Source organism: Phoenix dactylifera, chromosome 6 (genome assembly GCF_051530095.1).
Source record: "Phoenix dactylifera cultivar Ajwa chromosome 6, Ajwa_hap1_PhDact_Kaust_v1.1, whole genome shotgun sequence".
NCBI classification, from domain to species: Eukaryota; Viridiplantae; Streptophyta; class Magnoliopsida; order Arecales; family Arecaceae; genus Phoenix; species Phoenix dactylifera.
Window position 1 is genome coordinate 7,723,568 of NC_143195.1, and position 17,687 is coordinate 7,741,254.

The 17,687-nt window shown below is 39.0% G+C and overlaps 2 long non-coding RNA genes across 2 annotated transcripts; one reads left to right on the top strand and one right to left on the bottom strand.

The window, feature by feature from the left end:
- The first annotated feature begins 1,336 nt into the window (after positions 1-1,336).
- LOC149753273 (uncharacterized) lies at positions 1,337-6,037 on the top strand. The gene is made up of 2 exons (XR_016395704.1): positions 1,337-5,158; positions 5,581-6,037. It is a non-coding gene; the product is annotated as an uncharacterized LOC149753273 (long non-coding RNA).
- Positions 6,038-15,512: 9,475 nt separating this feature from the next.
- LOC149753274 (uncharacterized) lies at positions 15,513-17,001 on the bottom strand. The gene is made up of 2 exons (XR_016395706.1): positions 16,806-17,001; positions 15,513-16,245 (listed from the first exon to the last, which is right to left on the bottom strand). It is a non-coding gene; the product is annotated as an uncharacterized LOC149753274 (long non-coding RNA).
- Between the last annotated feature and the right edge of the window lie 686 nt (positions 17,002-17,687).

Consider the following 17,687-nt stretch of genomic DNA (forward strand, 5'->3'; position numbering starts at 1 on the left):
GCCATTGGAAGAGGAACTGTCCTACATACATGGAAAGCATAAAGAGTAAGAAGGGTGACAGACCTTCAGAAGGTATGCCAGATATGCTCATTATTAAAAGGATACTTAGAGACTGTTACCTGTTGCAAACAAAAATTTGATTTCTGTATCTTGTTTAGCACAGAAAGATTTTTATAAGACTATTGTTCAATTTGTTTGAGAAATAAATTGGATGCATATGGTTTTATGATTGACCGTCTCTATCACTTACATTTGGATGTACCTGTGAATGTATCTAAGCAAACAGTGAGTACCATAGGATCCAAAAGGATCTAGAGATGAGATAAATCTAAAGTATTTGTGGCACCTCAGGCTTGGTCATATAGGAGAAGACAGAATAAACAAATTGAAGAAATATGGGCTTCTGAGCTCATTGACTTTCGAGTCATATCCGATTTGTGAATTCTGCCTTCAAGGAAAGATGACCAAATTATCCTTTTTAGGACATGGGAGAGGTCCACTGCGATACTTACCCTAGTACACACTTATGTGTGTGGCCCATTCGATGCGCAGGCTAGGGGTTGTAATTTTTTACTTCATTTACCGATGATTACTCACGGTATGGTCATGTGTATGAGACACAAACCTGAAATTTTTGAAAGGTTCAAAGAGTTCAAATATGAAGTAGAAAAACAAACAGAAAAACTCATTAAGGTTCTTCGATCAGATCGAGGAGGTGAATACCTTAGTGGAGAGTTCCGTGATTATCTCAAGGAGAATGGTATAGTTTCATAATGGATCCCTCCTGGTACACCTCAGCTTAACGGAGTGTCGGAGAGGAGGAATCAGATCCTATTGGATATTGTCAGGTCCATGATGAGCTTCACTGATCAACCCTTGTTTCTTTAGAGAGATGCCCTATTTTCAGCTATTTACATATTGAATAGTGTTTCCTCTAAGTCTGTTCTTACCACACTATATGAGATATGACATGGTAAGAAGCTGAGTCTTGGTTATTTCAAGATTTGGGGATGTCCGGCCCAAGTCAAATGACAACAGGCGGACAAGTTAGAGGATAGGACAATTAGTGCTCGTTTTATAGAATATCCTAAAGAGTTATTTGGATACAATTTTATGTCCGAGAGAATCACAAAGTGTTTGTGAGCCGACATGCTATCTTCATGGAAAATAGTTTATCCTTGATAGAGGCAGTAGGAGAAAAATTGAGCTCGAAGAGAAAGTCTCTAAAGAGCAACGAGCCATTGTGCCTATAGAACCTATTCATATCGAGCCAGTACATGTTGTACCTCCTCCACCTCGTAGATTTAGTAGGATCTTCCATCCCCCTGAAAGGTACTTAGGTATACTTACAGAGGATGTAGAGGAAGTGTTCCTCATGGGAGATAGGGATCAAGGTAAGGATCCCAATACCTACAACGAGGCGATGTTAGACATCGATTCCGAGAGATGGCTGGAAGCCATGAAGTTAGAGATAGACTCCATGCATTCCAACCAAGTCTGGATCTTAGTAGATTCACCGGAAGGTATAGTACCTATTGGGTGTAAATGGATCTACAAGAGAAAATTAAGTTCGGATGGCTAGGTAGAGACCTATAAGGCAAGGCTAATGGCGAAAGGTTATAGTCAGTGCGAAGGCACTGATTATCAGGATACTTTTTCACCTGTAGCCATGCTGAAGTCCATTCGAATATTGCTTGTTGTTGTAGCATATCATGATATTGTGATGGTGATCACAAGGTCTGTAAGCTGCAAAGGTCCATCTATGGACAAAAACAAGTATCTCGGAGTTGGAACACTCGTTTCAACGATATAATCAAATCGTTTGATTTCTTCAAGAACGAGGAGGAACCATGTGTTTATAAGAAGGTTAGTGGGAGGGCTATTGCATTCCTCGTATTGTACGTGGATGATATCCTAAGTCAAGGTTTGGTTGTCTAAGGAATTCTCCATGATAGACTTTGGAAAAGCATCCTATATTTTGGAAATTAAGGTCTATAGAGATAGATTTAAGAGGATGCTTGTCCTGTCACAGAATATTACAAAGAGGGAGTGTTGAAGAGGTTCGGCATGGAAACCTCTAAAAGGGGATTATTACCCCTTAGGCATGGGGTAAATCTCTTCAAGAAGATGTGCCCCAACACATCTGAAGAGATTCAGTGGATGAGCAAGATCCCTTATACTTCGGCTATAGGGAGCCTCATGTATACCATGCTATGTACATAACTTGATATAGTACATGCTGTGAGTGTCACGAGCATATATCAGTCAAATCCAGGCAAGAAGCACTGGATAGCTGTGAAGAACAGTCTTAAGTACTTGAGAAGAACTACGGACATGTTCTTGGTCTTTGGAAGAAGATCAGAGTTGAAGGTAGAAGGATGCACACATATTGATGATAGAAAGTCTACATCAGATTATATACAATGATGGTTCAGTAAATTGGAAGAGTTCCAAACAACCGATTATTGTAGATTCTACCTTAGAAGCTGAATGTTTAGCCGTATCTAAGGGTGCAGTGGAAACCTTCTGGTTTAATAAGTTCATTGCTGAGTTAGGTGTAATGTCATCAGATGCCATAACACTCTACTGCGATAACAAAGGCACCATAGCACTAGCTAAAGAGCCAAGGTCTCACCGGAAGCCGAAGCACATAGAGCGGTGGTTTAACCTAATAAGGGACTACCTTGAAAAGAAATAAGTAAAGGATCAGAGAGTAGACTCCACAGGAAATGTGGTGGACCCATTCACTAAGCAGATAAGTCAGCAGAAAACTCAAGCGCATCTTGAGAAGATGGGGCTTAGGTTTATAGCTGATTGGCTTTAGTGCAAGTGGGAGATTGTTAGAAGTATGCCCTAGAAGCCAATTTGGCTGACGCATTATTTTATTCTGGGACATAAATTTGTACTTGACCTAATAATGAATTTATTAGAATGGGCATTCTTTTCATTCATGTTCTTATGTGTCCATGAATCGTCCAAGAAATTAATAAGATGATGACGCATATTCTCAAGAGTTGAGAATTTGAGGCATGTGTCATTGGTGATTAATTTCTGAATTGCTCCTGATCGATGGATCATCACGAGGACGGTGATCGATCCGCTGAGATTAGTGCACAGATCGCTTTCTTTGATGGACGAGTCTTGAGTCCACAGTGTGGCGACACTGGAGCAATTGTGCAAGTGCTTATTAGAGAACAAGGGTACTGAGCGTGACCATAGCAAGTAGTCACTTGGATGTCTATCCACTCGTCAGTGACTTACTTGATGCTGAAGTTATATGACTGGTCCTTTGACCTGCGATGCCTCGGCTATTCACAGTGAGGTTGCTGTAGTTTGACGAGCACATAAACATGAGCCCTAGCCAATTGGGTTCTTGTGGTGCAGATTGGCTGCAGTAGGTTCATTGTAGGAGTAGGGGTGCATCTAGATGGAATCTATCGATCTTGATAGGTTAAGAGAGATCCTATGTGATTTATGAGACTGAGTTCGTAAATCCTCGGCCGGGGTAGTATGTACAGTGGAAAAGGAGTTTTCCATTCTCGAACTTAAGTCGAATAAATCTTGACATATGACAGACGATGGGGTTTGACGAGTTATCCATGACCTCCGTCCTGTAGGGATCCACGATAGAAGGACTGTATTATATACTAACTGCACCTAGAGGTTCATCATTCCATTCTGCTGGATAGCCACTACATGCTGCTAGGTGTCACTGGTGGATGGTGAGACTCACAGGGACTATCTTGATGATTGATGATCCCTGGTGAGTTGAGTTGGAATTGTTCCAACCCATTGAAAGGAGTTTTCAATGATATTGTGATAGAGATCGCAGTATATCTCACTACCAGACAGAATAGAACCTATGGGGTCACACACAATAGAGGTATTGACCGATCCGATGGTTGAGTTGTGATTTGGAATCACAATAGTTCATGATTATCAATTTGATTGATAATTAATTAACCCACTAAGAGTTAGTGAGTTGAAGAAGGAGTAATTGCAATTGGATTGCAATTCAATTGAATCAATTGGACTTAATTAATTGGGCTTGATCTTATTAAATAAGAGTCCTACTTGGAGTAGGACTCCAAGAGTCCTAATTAGATTAGGACTTCAAATTTAATTAAAGTCCTACTTGGAGTAGGATACCTAGAGTCCTAATTGGATTAGGACTAAAATTAAATAAATTCTAATTGGATTAGGATTCCTAAAGTCCTAATTATTTTTGATCTAATAAATTAAGATGACTCCTAATTGGATTAGGATTGAAGAATTTAATTGAGTCAAGATTCAATTGGGTCATAATTGGATTAGGACTCATATGGATAAGTCCTAATTGATTCATAAATTGATTGAGATCTAATTAGATTAGACCTCAATTGTGAGGGGATTAAAAAGGGGCTGAAAGTGGGGCCCACGCACCTCATGAGATGAGGCTTGGGCGTGGGACATGAGAGGATTAGAGGGAGGGGCGTACGCCCCTCCTCTTGCCAAAAGATAGACGTGAGCTCCTAATTTGTAGGAGCTCACGCCTAGGGTTCAAACAAAAAAAAAAAAGGGAGCATGTGGCCCCCTCTTCTCATAAAAAGAAAGAGGATACGGCAGCCCCCCTCTCCCATGATGGTTTTCAGCCGCACACAAACAAAAAAAAAAAAGGAAGAAAAGGGGAAACAAAAGGGGGGCCCAAATCATGGATTTTTCTTCCCGTGAGAGCTCCTCCCCTCTCTCTGGTTTTTGTGCCGTGAGAGTGCCTCCTCCCCTCTTGGTTTTTGTGCCATGGGCAAGCCTCCTTCCTCTTGGGGTTTTCAGCCATGAGCATCAAAGAAAAATAGGGTGGTGTATGGCTTTCTCTCTTCACCCTTCTTCCATCCACAAGAATAAAAGAAAAAGGAGGCAGCAAGATGGGATCTTCTTCCTCCCTTCCAAGTCCTTCTTCTTCCTCTTGAGATCTATCAAAGAGTTGATAAATCAAGAGAGGATTTCAGCCATCAAAACATATCTCTGCAAGGGAGCTAGCACCCCGGGGAGATTAGAGAGTTTGGATTGGTTCTCTGCCTCGTGTGGATACCCGTAGAGGCCGGACGCGTGTGCGGCTTCAAGTGAACCTTTCAACAAATACCACGATCATCAGATTGCGGTGAATATCTACCCGCACAAGGTGAAGATCTGATCTTCCTAATATTATGTAAAAGTATTTAATCCCAATCTATCTACGAACGACGGTTTTAAAATATGTTCATGCGATGAACGGAATCTCGCGCATGTATTCCGCTGCGCGCAGAATTTTTCTGAAATTTTCTGCGGCGTGCGAGGGATTCCAACAGTGGTATCAGAGCCATGGTTGCATAGATTAAGATTAGGATTAAATGATTAAGGCATAATAGATCTGAAAATTTAAAGATTATGCTTGCTGAATTTTTCTGCATGCAGAATTTTCAGCTTGCTGATTTTTCTGCATGCTGATTTTCTATGCGATTAGATTAATGGTTCTATTGATTTGTTAATGAGATTAAAAATATTTAGAATCATATCTTGCATGATCAGCAACTCATAAGATGACATAATCTGTTAAATATTCAGATCTGTAAATTTTATTTAATGCATGAGATGCGTATGGTGATGATCATGGATGGACCCTTTACATGTGCTGAAATGTTCTGTGATGTTATGTGATGCATGTAAATCAGATTTTCAGATGCCTGCGTGCATCTTATATTGATGTATTAGAGACCTGCGTGTCTCATGAAAAAGGGTTGTAACTATTATTTAATTTTATTTATTTTTAAAGTTATCTGGGATGTAATCTGTGATGTGTTGCATGTCAATGGTTGATCGGTGCATGCCTCTACAAGCACGATTTGCGCGGATCGAGATCAAGGGTTGATTGGAGATGGATCAAGGAGTTGATCGCAATTGGACCAAGGGTGCTCAAGATCGAGTCAAGAGTTGAAGACGATCTAACCAATTGACGTGCATGTGCTTGTACTATGACCCCATCCTGGATCCATGATCATCACCAGTTTAATTTTTGTTATTATGCCTGGATGTTTATGTTTATGTTTATGCATAGCGGGTACATAATTATTTGCATGAGATGTAGATAATTAAATGAAAGAGACCTAAATTAAATCTCCTCGAAAATATTAAGTCTAGCGGTCTTCCACCGTAGTAGAGCTGCTAAGGTCTTTCCGGCGTTGATTTGTCTCGGCTGGATACAGTGGGCAAATTGCATCGGGGGACTGGACCTCTCTATATTAGGCATGAGATGTTGTAGGGGTAAAGATAGGGTTGGGCCCAATAACTGTTAGGTGAGGGACCCAATGACGGCTTTACTTCTGCGGTTATACGGTGGGTCCGACTTAACTAAGGAATGGGGCCAATAACTGTTAGGTGAGGTCTTCATTACTTAGAGACCTGATAGCGCTACAACTTGCTTGAGAAGCATTGTACAAGAGTTGTACACTCATCGTTTATTTGTCACCAATAACTGTTAGGTGAGGTGGTATGTAAATTGGTGGGACCGTAGCACCCCACTTGAAACCTAGAGTCGCAAGGTTTCCGTTTCTCTACTAGAGGAGTGTGAGAGATTCGAGAAAATAGTGGAAGGTATATTTGTTTTAAAAGGCCCTAAAATAAATAGAGATCAAATACAAAATTCTAATTAGAATCTTTACTCTCTGAGGATTAGAAATTCAGCTTCTAGACTCTTAACTCATATCCTATAGAACAACCATTTGACCAAACCCAATTATAAAGAAAAAGACTGGCTCAGCAAATTTCAAAAATAGTTTTGAATTGTGAGAAATTAGGGTATGTGCTAGACCATGGAATCCCCGTGTTACCAATCCGTCCGATCACTGATCAGCGTAAGACGCATGCTAAGTGGACGAACAATGACAATAAAGTTAGGTGCTGCACAAAGGCATCCATGTCCAATGAATTTTAATGCCAGCATGAGAACATGAAGATTGCCAGGGACATATTATATCACTTACAAGAGTTGTATGGTGAACAGAGTCACGCAGCATGTTTTGAAGTGTCCAAGAGGCTCTTCAAGGCCAAGATGTGTGATGGGCAGTCTGTCCATGATCATGGTTTGACCATGATAAAGAACTTAGAGGAGCTTGAGAAGCTCGGCATGACCATGCACAAGGAATTGCAAACGGATTTGATCCCGCAATCCCTTCTAGCTTCATATGAATAGTTTATAGTAAATTACCATATGAACAAGATTGTATGCACCAAAATAGAATTGTTAAATAAAATTGGTAACTACCTTAGGGACCTTGAAGAGTTCAAGGGGCATCGTTCTCGCTGTCAAGTTGGTTTCTACTTCCAAGAGAGAGTCTACTTGGAAGAAGAAGAAACCTGTGAAAAGGCAGAAGACCGAGAAAAGGCCAAGTAAGGAAGTTCCAAGAAAAAGGCCGATTGCAAGAAAAAGTGTTTCCATTGCATCATAAGACGGCCATTGGAAGAGGAACTGTCCTACATACATGGAAAGCATAAAGAGTAAGAAGGGTGACAGACCTTCAGAAGGTATGCCAGATATGCTCATTATTAAAAGGATACTTAGAGACTGTTACCTGTTGCAAACAAAAATTTGATTTCTGTATCTTGTTTAGCACAGAAAGATTTTTATAAGACTATTGTTCAATTTGTTTGAGAAATAAATTGGATGCATATGGTTTTATGATTGACCGTCTCTATCACTTACATTTGGATGTACCTGTGAATGTATCTAAGCAAACAGTGAGTACCATAGGATCCAAAAGGATCTAGAGATGAGATAAATCTAAAGTATTTGTGGCACCTCAGGCTTGGTCATATAGGAGAAGACAGAATAAACAAATTGAAGAAATATGGGCTTCTGAGCTCATTGACTTTCGAGTCATATCCGATTTGTGAATTCTGCCTTCAAGGAAAGATGACCAAATTATCCTTTTTAGGACATGGGAGAGGTCCACTGCGATACTTACCCTAGTACACACTTATGTGTGTGGCCCATTCGATGCGCAGGCTAGGGGTTGTAATTTTTTACTTCATTTACCGATGATTACTCACGGTATGGTCATGTGTATGAGACACAAATCTGAAATTTTTGAAAGGTTCAAAGAGTTCAGATATGAAGTAGAAAAACAAACAGAAAAACTCATTAAGGTTCTTCGATCAGATCGAGGAGGTGAATACCTTAGTGGAGAGTTCCGTGATTATCTCAAGGAGAATGGTATAGTTTCATAATGGATCCCTCTTGGTACACCTCAGCTTAACGGAGTGTCGGAGAGGAGGAATCAGATCCTATTGAATATTGTCAGGTCCATGATGAGCTTCACTGATCAACCCTTGTTTCTTTAGAGAGATGCCCTATTTTCAGCTATTTACATATTGAATAGTGTTTCCTCTAAGTCTGTTCCTACCACACTATATGAGATATGACATGGTAAGAAGCTGAGTCTTGGTTATTTCAAGATTTGGGGATGTCCGGCCCAAGTCAAATGACAACAGGCGGACAAGTTAGAGGATAGGACAATTAGTGCTCGTTTTATAGAATATCCTAAAGAGTTATTTGGATACAATTTTATGTCCGAGAGAATCACAAAGTGTTTGTGAGCCGACATGCTATCTTCATGGAAAATAGTTTATCCTTGATAGAGGCAGTAGGAGAAAAATTGAGCTCGAAGAGAAAGTCTCTAAAGAGCAACGAGCCATTGTGCCTATAGAACCTATTCATATCGAGCCAGTACATGTTGTACCTCCTCCACCTCGTAGATTTAGTAGGATCTTCCATCCCCCTGAAAGGTACTTAGGTATACTTACAGAGGATGTAGAGGAAGTGCTCCTCATGGGAGATAGGGATCAAGGTAAGGATCCCAATACCTACAACGAGGCGATGTTAGACATCGATTCCGAGAGATGGCTGGAAGCCATGAAGTTAGAGATAGACTCCATGCATTCCAACCAAGTCTGGATCTTAGTAGATTCACCGGAAGGTATAGTACCTATTGGGTGTAAATGGATCTACAAGAGAAAATTAAGTTCGGATGGCTAGGTAGAGACCTATAAGGCAAGGCTAATGGCGAAAGGTTATAGTCAGTGCGAAGGCACTGATTATCAGGATACTTTTTCACCTGTAGCCATGCTGAAGTCCATTCGAATATTGCTTGTTGTTGTAGCATATCATGATATTGTGATGGTGATCACAAGGTCTGTAAGCTGCAAAGGTCCATCTATGGACAAAAACAAGTATCTCGGAGTTGGAACACTCGTTTCAACGATATAATCAAATCGTTTGATTTCTTCAAGAACGAGGAGGAACCATGTGTTTATAAGAAGGTTAGTGGGAGGGCTATTGCATTCCTCGTATTGTACGTGGATGATATCCTAAGTCAAGGTTTGGTTGTCTAAGGAATTCTCCATGATAGACTTTGGAAAAGCATCCTATATTTTGGAAATTAAGGTCTATAGAGATAGATTTAAGAGGATGCTTGTCCTGTCACAGAATATTACAAAGAGGGAGTGTTGAAGAGGTTCGGCATGGAAACCTCTAAAAGGGGATTATTACCCCTTAGGCATGGGGTAAATCTCTTCAAGAAGATGTGCCCCAACACATCTGAAGAGATTCAGTGGATGAGCAAGATCCCTTATACTTCGGCTATAGGGAGCCTCATGTATACCATGCTATGTACATGACTTGATATAGTACATGCTGTGAGTGTCACGAGCATATATCAGTCAAATCCAGGCAAGAAGCACTGGATAGCTGTGAAGAACAGTCTTAAGTACTTGAGAAGAACTACGGACATGTTCTTGGTCTTTGGAAGAAGATCAGAGTTGAAGGTAGAAGGATGCACACATATTGATGATAGAAAGTCTACATCAGATTATATACAATGATGGTTCAGTAAATTGGAAGAGTTCCAAACAACCGATTATTGTAGATTCTACCTTAGAAGCTGAATGTTTAGCCGTATCTAAGGGTGCAGTGGAAACCTTCTGGTTTAATAAGTTCATTGCTGAGTTAGGTGTAATGTCATCAGATGCCATAACACTCTACTGCGATAACAAAGGCACCATAGCACTAGCTAAAGAGCCAAGGTCTCACCGGAAGCCGAAGCACATAGAGCGGTGGTTTAACCTAATAAGGGACTACCTTGAAAAGAAATAAGTAAAGGATCAGAGAGTAGACTCCACAGGAAATGTGGTGGACCCATTCACTAAGCAGATAAGTCAGCAGAAAACTCAAGCGCATCTTGAGAAGATGGGGCTTAGGTTTATAGCTGATTGGCTTTAGTGCAAGTGGGAGATTGTTAGAAGTATGCCCTAGAAGCCAATTTGGCTGACGCATTATTTTATTCTGGGACATAAATTTGTACTTGACCTAATAATGAATTTATTAGAATGGGCATTCTTTTCATTCATGTTCTTATGTGTCCATGAATCGTCCAAGAAATTAATAAGATGATGACGCATATTCTCAAGAGTTGAGAATTTGAGGCATGTGTCATTGGTGATTAATTTCTGAATTGCTCCTGATCGATGGATCATCACGAGGACGGTGATCGATCCGCTGAGATTAGTGCACAGATCGCTTTCTTTGATGGACGAGTCTTGAGTCCACAGTGTGGCGACACTGGAGCAATTGTGCAAGTGCTTATTAGAGAACAAGGGTACTGAGCGTGACCATAGCAAGTAGTCACTTGGATGTCTATCCACTCGTCAGTGACTTACTTGATGCTGAAGTTATATGACTGGTCCTTTGACCTGCGATGCCTCGGCTATTCACAGTGAGGTTGCTGTAGTTTGACGAGCACATAAACATGAGCCCTAGCCAATTGGGTTCTTGTGGTGCAGATTGGCTGCAGTAGGTTCATTGTAGGAGTAGGGGTGCATCTAGATGGAATCTATCGATCTTGATAGGTTAAGAGAGATCCTATGTGATTTATGAGACTGAGTTCGTAAATCCTCGGCCGGGGTAGTATGTACAGTGGAAAAGGAGTTTTCCATTCTCGAACTTAAGTCGAATAAATCTTGACATATGACAGACGATGGGGTTTGACGAGTTATCCATGACCTCCGTCCTGTAGGGATCCACGATAGAAGGACTGTATTATATACTAACTGCACCTAGAGGTTCATCATTCCATTCTGCTGGATAGCCACTACATGCTGCTAGGTGTCACTGGTGGATGGTGAGACTCACAGGGACTATCTTGATGATTGATGATCCCTGGTGAGTTGAGTTGGAATTGTTCCAACCCATTGAAAGGAGTTTTCAATGATATTGTGATAGAGATCGCAGTATATCTCACTACCAGACAGAATAGAACCTATGGGGTCACACACAATAGAGGTATTGACCGATCCGATGGTTGAGTTGTGATTTGGAATCACAATAGTTCATGATTATCAATTTGATTGATAATTAATTAACCCACTAAGAGTTAGTGAGTTGAAGAAGGAGTAATTGCAATTGGATTGCAATTCAATTGAATCAATTGGACTTAATTAATTGGGTTTGATCTTATTAAATAAGAGTCCTACTTGGAGTAGGACTCCAAGAGTCCTAATTAGATTAGGACTTCAAATTTAATTAAAGTCCTACTTGGAGTAGGATACCTAGAGTCCTAATTGGATTAGGACTAAAATTAAATAAATTCTAATTAGATTAGGATTCCTAAAGTCCTAATTATTTTTGATCTAATAAATTAAGATGACTCCTAATTGGATTAGGATTAAAGAATTTAATTGAGTCAAGATTCAATTGGGTCATAATTGGATTAGGACTCATATGGATAAGTCCTAATTGATTCATAAATTGATTGAGATCTAATTAGATTAGACCTCAATTGTGAGGGGATTAAAAAGGGGCTGAAAGTGGGGCCCACGCACCTCATGAGATGAGGCTTGGGCGTGGGACATGAGAGGATTAGAGGGAGGGGCGTACGCCCCTCCTACGCCCCTCCTCTTGCCAAAAGATAGACGTGAGCTCCTAATTTGTAGGAGCTCACGCCTAGGGTTCAAACAAAAAAAAAAAGGGAGCATGTGGCCCCCTCTTCTCATAAAAAGAAAGAGGATACGGCAGCCCCCCTCTCCCATGATGGTTTTCAGCCGCACACAAACAAAAAAAAAAAGGAAGAAAAGGGGAAACAAAAGGGGGGCCCAAATTATGGATTTTTCTTCCCGTGAGAGCTCCTCCCCTCTCTCTGGTTTTTGTGCCGTGAGAGTGCCTCCTCCCCTCTTGGTTTTTGTGCCATGGGCAAGCCTCCTTCCTCTTGGGGTTTTCAGCCATGAGCATCAAAGAAAAATAGGGTGGTGTATGGCTTTCTCTCTTCACCCTTCTTCCATCCACAAGAATAAAAGAAAAAGGAGGCAGCAAGATGGGATCTTCTTCCTCCCTTCCAAGTCCTTCTTCTTCCTCTTGAGATCTATCAAAGAGTTGATAAATCAAGAGAGGATTTCAGCCATCAAAACATATCTCTGCAAGGGAGCTAGCACCCCGGGGAGATTAGAGAGTTTGGATTGGTTCTCTGCCTCGTGTGGATACCCGTAGAGGCCGGACGCGTGTGCGGCTTCAAGTGAACCTTTCAACAAATACCACGATCATCAGATTGCGGTGAATATCTACCCGCACAAGGTGAAGATCTGATCTTCCTAATATTATGTAAAAGTATTTAATCCCAATCTATCTACGAACGACGGTTTTAAAATATGTTCATGCGATGAACGGAATCTCGCGCATGTATTCCGCTGCGCGCAGAATTTTTCTGAAATTTTCTGCGGCGTGCAAGGGATTCCAACAAACAGTGCCCTAATTTTGCTCTCGGGTCCCCTTTTAACAGTGGGGTCCCGACGTTGGGTCGACTCAAGAATTTTCTTGGGTCGACTCAACGTTGGGTCGACCCTATTCTGGGTTGGGTCGACCCAAGTGCAGAATTTTTCTTTTTCTCTTCCTTTTTGCTTCTAAAAATTTTCTTTGCTTCCAATCCTTATAAATCCTTTCTGGGACAATGATACATGAGTAAGGAATCTATAGATAACAAGTTTGACTCATGTTTCATGAGATTTTAGAAATTAGAGGAATGTATCATGAGACTACTAGCTCCCTTTTATATTTCTTCAATAAAAAGGATCACATATGCCTAATTCCCTCCTTAGCACGCAGAATCTATCTTCACTCAATGGTTTTGTAAATATGTCGGCTAATTATTTTTCAGTGCATATATGCTCAATACATACATTTCCATTTTGCACATGATCCCTAATAAAATGATACCTTATTTCTATGTGTTTGGCTTTAGAATGCTGAACTGGATTTTTAGTAAGATTGATGGCACTAGTATTATCACATTTAATAGGAATATTATCTAGCTTAACTCCATAGTCCTCTAGTTGTTGCTTAAGCCATAATACTTGAGCACAACAACTACCAGCAGCTATATATTCAGCTTCAGCTGTGGACAGTGCCACTGAATTCTGCTTTTTGCTAAACCATGATACTAAGTTATTTCCTAAGAATTGACATGTGCCACTTGTGCTCTTCCTATCTAATTTGCATTCGGCAAAATCCGTATCTGAATATGCAAGCAAATCTAGATAGGAGTCTCTTGAGTACCATAATCCTATATTGGTAGTTCCTCTTAAATATCTAAGGATTCTTTTAACAGCACTTAAATGTGACTCCTTAGGATCCGATTGGTATCTAGCACATATTCCTACACTAAATACGATGTCGGGTCTACTAGCAGTAAGGTAGAGCAAGGATCCAATTAGTCCTCTATAGAGCTTAATATCAATACTCTTCCCTTTTTCATCTTTGTCTAGCTTACTAGTAGGATTCATTGGAGTGCCTACTCCCTTATGATTTTCATTCCCAAACTTCTTTAGTATTTCCTTTGTATTACTTAGTTTGATGAATGAAAATGCCTTCTTTAGTTTGTTTGATTTGTAATCCAAGAAAGAAGCTTAGTTCTCCCATCAAACTCATTTCAAATTCTCCATGCATTAAATCAGCAAATTCTTTGCAAAGAGTATCATTTGTGGCACCAAAGATTATGTCATCTACATATATTTGTACTACTAATAGATTTTTGTCCTTTCTTTTGAGAAATAGAGTTTTATCTACATTTCCTCTACTAAAGTCATTATTAAGCAGAAATTTGCTTAATCGATCATACCAAGCCCTAGGTGCTTGCTTTAATCCATATAATGCCTTATGTAGTTTAAACACATGATTTGGCAATTCATGATTCTCAAAACCAGGAGGTTGTTCTACATATACTTCCTCCTCAATAAAACCATTTAAGAAAGCACTCTTCACATCCATTTGATATAATTTGAAATCCATGAAATATGCAAATGCTAGAAGTAATCTAATAGCCTCTAATCTAGCTACTGGAGCAAATGTTTCATCAAAGTCTATTCCTTCTTCTTGATTGTATCCCTTAGCTACAAGTCTAGCCTTATTTCTTATGACTAATCCACTTTCATCTAATTTATTTCTAAATATCCATTTTGTTCCAATTACTGAGTTATGCTTTGGTCTTTCAGTTAATGTCCATACATTACTTCTTTTAAATTGATTCAATTCTTCTTGCATGGCATTTATCCAATTAGTATCTTTTTCAGCTTCTTCATAAGTCTTAGGTTCTAATTGTGAAACAAAAGCAAGATAATCATTTAAATTTCTAAGAGATGATCGAGTTCTTACCCCTTGTGATGGATCACCAATGATTAAGTCTTTAGGGTGTCCATATGCATACCTCCATTCCTTTGGCAAGTTTTGGGATTGAGGTGGCACGCAATCATCTCCCTTATCTTGATTTGGTACGTCATCAATATTCAACTTTTCAAAGTCGATAATTCCTGTATCATCATCAACAATATTTTCTTTCCTAGCAGACTCACTATCAGACTCATCAAATATAATATTGACTGACTCTTCCACTACTAAAGTCCTTTTATTGAATACTCTGTATGCCCTGCTAGATGTGGAGTATCCTAAGAAGATACCTTCATCTGACTTGGCATCAAATTTACTTAGATCCTTCTTGCCATTGTTTAAAATGAAACATCTACATCCAAAAACTTTAAGATATTTAGCAGTTGGTTTCTTATTCTTTCAAAGTTCATAAGGAGTTTTCTTGGTTATTGGTCGTATTAAAACTCGATTTAGAATATGGCAAGCAGTGCTTATAGCTTCAGCCCAAAAGTACTTTGGAAGATTTGACTCACACAACATTGTGCGTGCCATTTCTGCCAATGTCCTATTTTTCCTTTCAACAACCCCATTTTGTTGAGGCGTTCTAGGTGCTGAAAATTGATGTGATATACCATATTTAGTACAAAATTCTTCAAAGTGTTGATTTTCAAATTCGGTACCATGATCACTTCGAATTGCTACTAAGGTGAGTTTCTTTTCATTTATGATATTATTATATAGTTTCAAGAATTCTGAAAATGCTTCATTCTTATGTGCCAAAAATGAAACCCATGTATATCTTGAAAAATCATCAACAATAACTAGTCCATACTTCTTCCCTCCTAGACTTGTAGTTCTAGTAGGTCCAAATAAATCCATGTGTATGAGTTCAAATGGTCTAGTTGTTGATACTATATTCTTTGATTTGAAAGATGATTTAGTTTGTTTCCCCAATGAACATGGTCCACATATTTTGTCCTTTTCAAAGATCAATTTTGGCACATCTTTTATTAATTCCTTCTTGACTAGTTTTGATATTAATTCCATACTAGCATGTCCTAGTCTTCGATGCCAAAGCCAACTAGTTTCAGTTTTCTTTTCTTCATTAGTAATTAAGCATAATCCATTTTTCTTGCCTAACTCATGAAGATCTACTAAGTAAATATTTCTTTGCCTTTGTCCTACAAGTACAATGCTATTATCTTTAGGATTTGTGATTATGCATACAGATGCTTCAAACGTGACTTTAAACCCTTTATCACAAAATTGACTTATGCTAAGAAGGTTATGTTTCAAACCCTTGACTAATAAGACATTTTCTATGAAAATAGATGGAGTAATGAAAATTTTACCCTTTCCAATGATATGCCCTTTACCATTGTCTCCATAGGTTACTACTCCACCCTTCTTTGATTCCAAGATGACAAATTGATCTACGTCACCGGTCATGTGTCTTGAACAGCCGCTATCTAGATACCATCGTTTTTCCACTTTATCAGCTGTAAGACACACCTGCAATCAAGATCAAGAAGAAACTTTAGGTACCCAAACTAAGTTGGGTCCTTTAGGGTTAGTACTCCATGTTCCTTTTGGAACCCAAACTTTCTTGAATTTAATCTTTTGATTATTACTTAATTTGTTTTGATTGGACTTTCTAAAGTTACATTCATATGCTCTATGTCCTAACTTATTGCAGCAATAACAAGTAATATTTTTACTTTTAGCTTTTACAAAAATGTTCTTTAAGAATTTTTGTTTCTTATTTGTTTTATAACCTAAACCAGCCTTATCATATACAGCTTTTTGACTATCAAGAATCATATTTAATTTAGTAGAACTAAGTGTAAATTTATCTACCAAGGATTTATATTTTTTCAGCATCATCTTTTAGCTTGATGTTTTCAGCAATTAAATTCTTGGTTTCATTTGTAAGTTTCCTACTTAATGTTTCACAGTTATGAGACAGTTTTAACTTATCTTTGACAAGAGATTGATTTTCTTCTTTTAGAACTTTATTTTTATTAATTAGTTTCTTATGTTCTTCCATGAGTTCCAAGAATGCATCATGTAATTCATCAACAGTAAAATCACAGTCAAGTTCAGAATCTACCTCATCGTCATTGGCCATATGACACATTTGGGCCGTCTCTTGATGATCTTCCTCTTCCGAACTTGATTCCTCACTTTCACTCCATTCAGCCATGAAGTTCTTCTTTTTCAGTTTTCTTGCCATCCATTTCAAATCCGGGCAATCTATCTTATAATGCCCGGGTTTGTTACATTCATAGCAAATGGGAGTTTCTTTTTCCTTTTCTTCCTTACCCTTCTCTTTGCTTGAATTACCTTTGATGAAGGGTTTCTTTTTATGGAATCTATTCTTACCTCTCATAAATTTTCTGAATTTTCTCCCAAGCATAGCCATCCCTTCTTTATCAATTTCTTCATCATCATCTGAATCTTCCGATTCAGTTTGTTGTTTAGGGGTGGTAGTCTTTAGGGCAATGGGCTTTCTTCTCTTGACCTCATCTTCTGAATTTTGCCTCATTGTAAACTCATGGGTCATGAGTGATCCTAGAAGCTCCTCTAATTGCAGTGTGTTGAGGTCCTTAGCTTCTTGAATAGCGGTTACCTTGGCCTCCCAAATTCTTGGTAGAGACCTGAGAATTTTTCGCACCAAATCAGAGTTAGAATAAGACTTTCCTAAACTCTTAAGCCCATTTATAATGTCAGTAAAACGAGTAAACATATCAGTTATGGACTCAGTAGATTCCATTTTAAACAATTCATACTTGTGTACCAATATGTTTATCTTTGACTCTTTAACTTGATTGGTCCCTTCATGGGTGACCTCAAGTTTGTCCCAAATTTCTTTAGCAGTAGAGCAAGTAGATATTTTATTAAATTCACTTACATCTAATGAGCAGTAAAGTACATTTATAGCTTTTGCATTTAACTGTGCTAATCTTCTATCACTTTCATTCCAATCCATTTC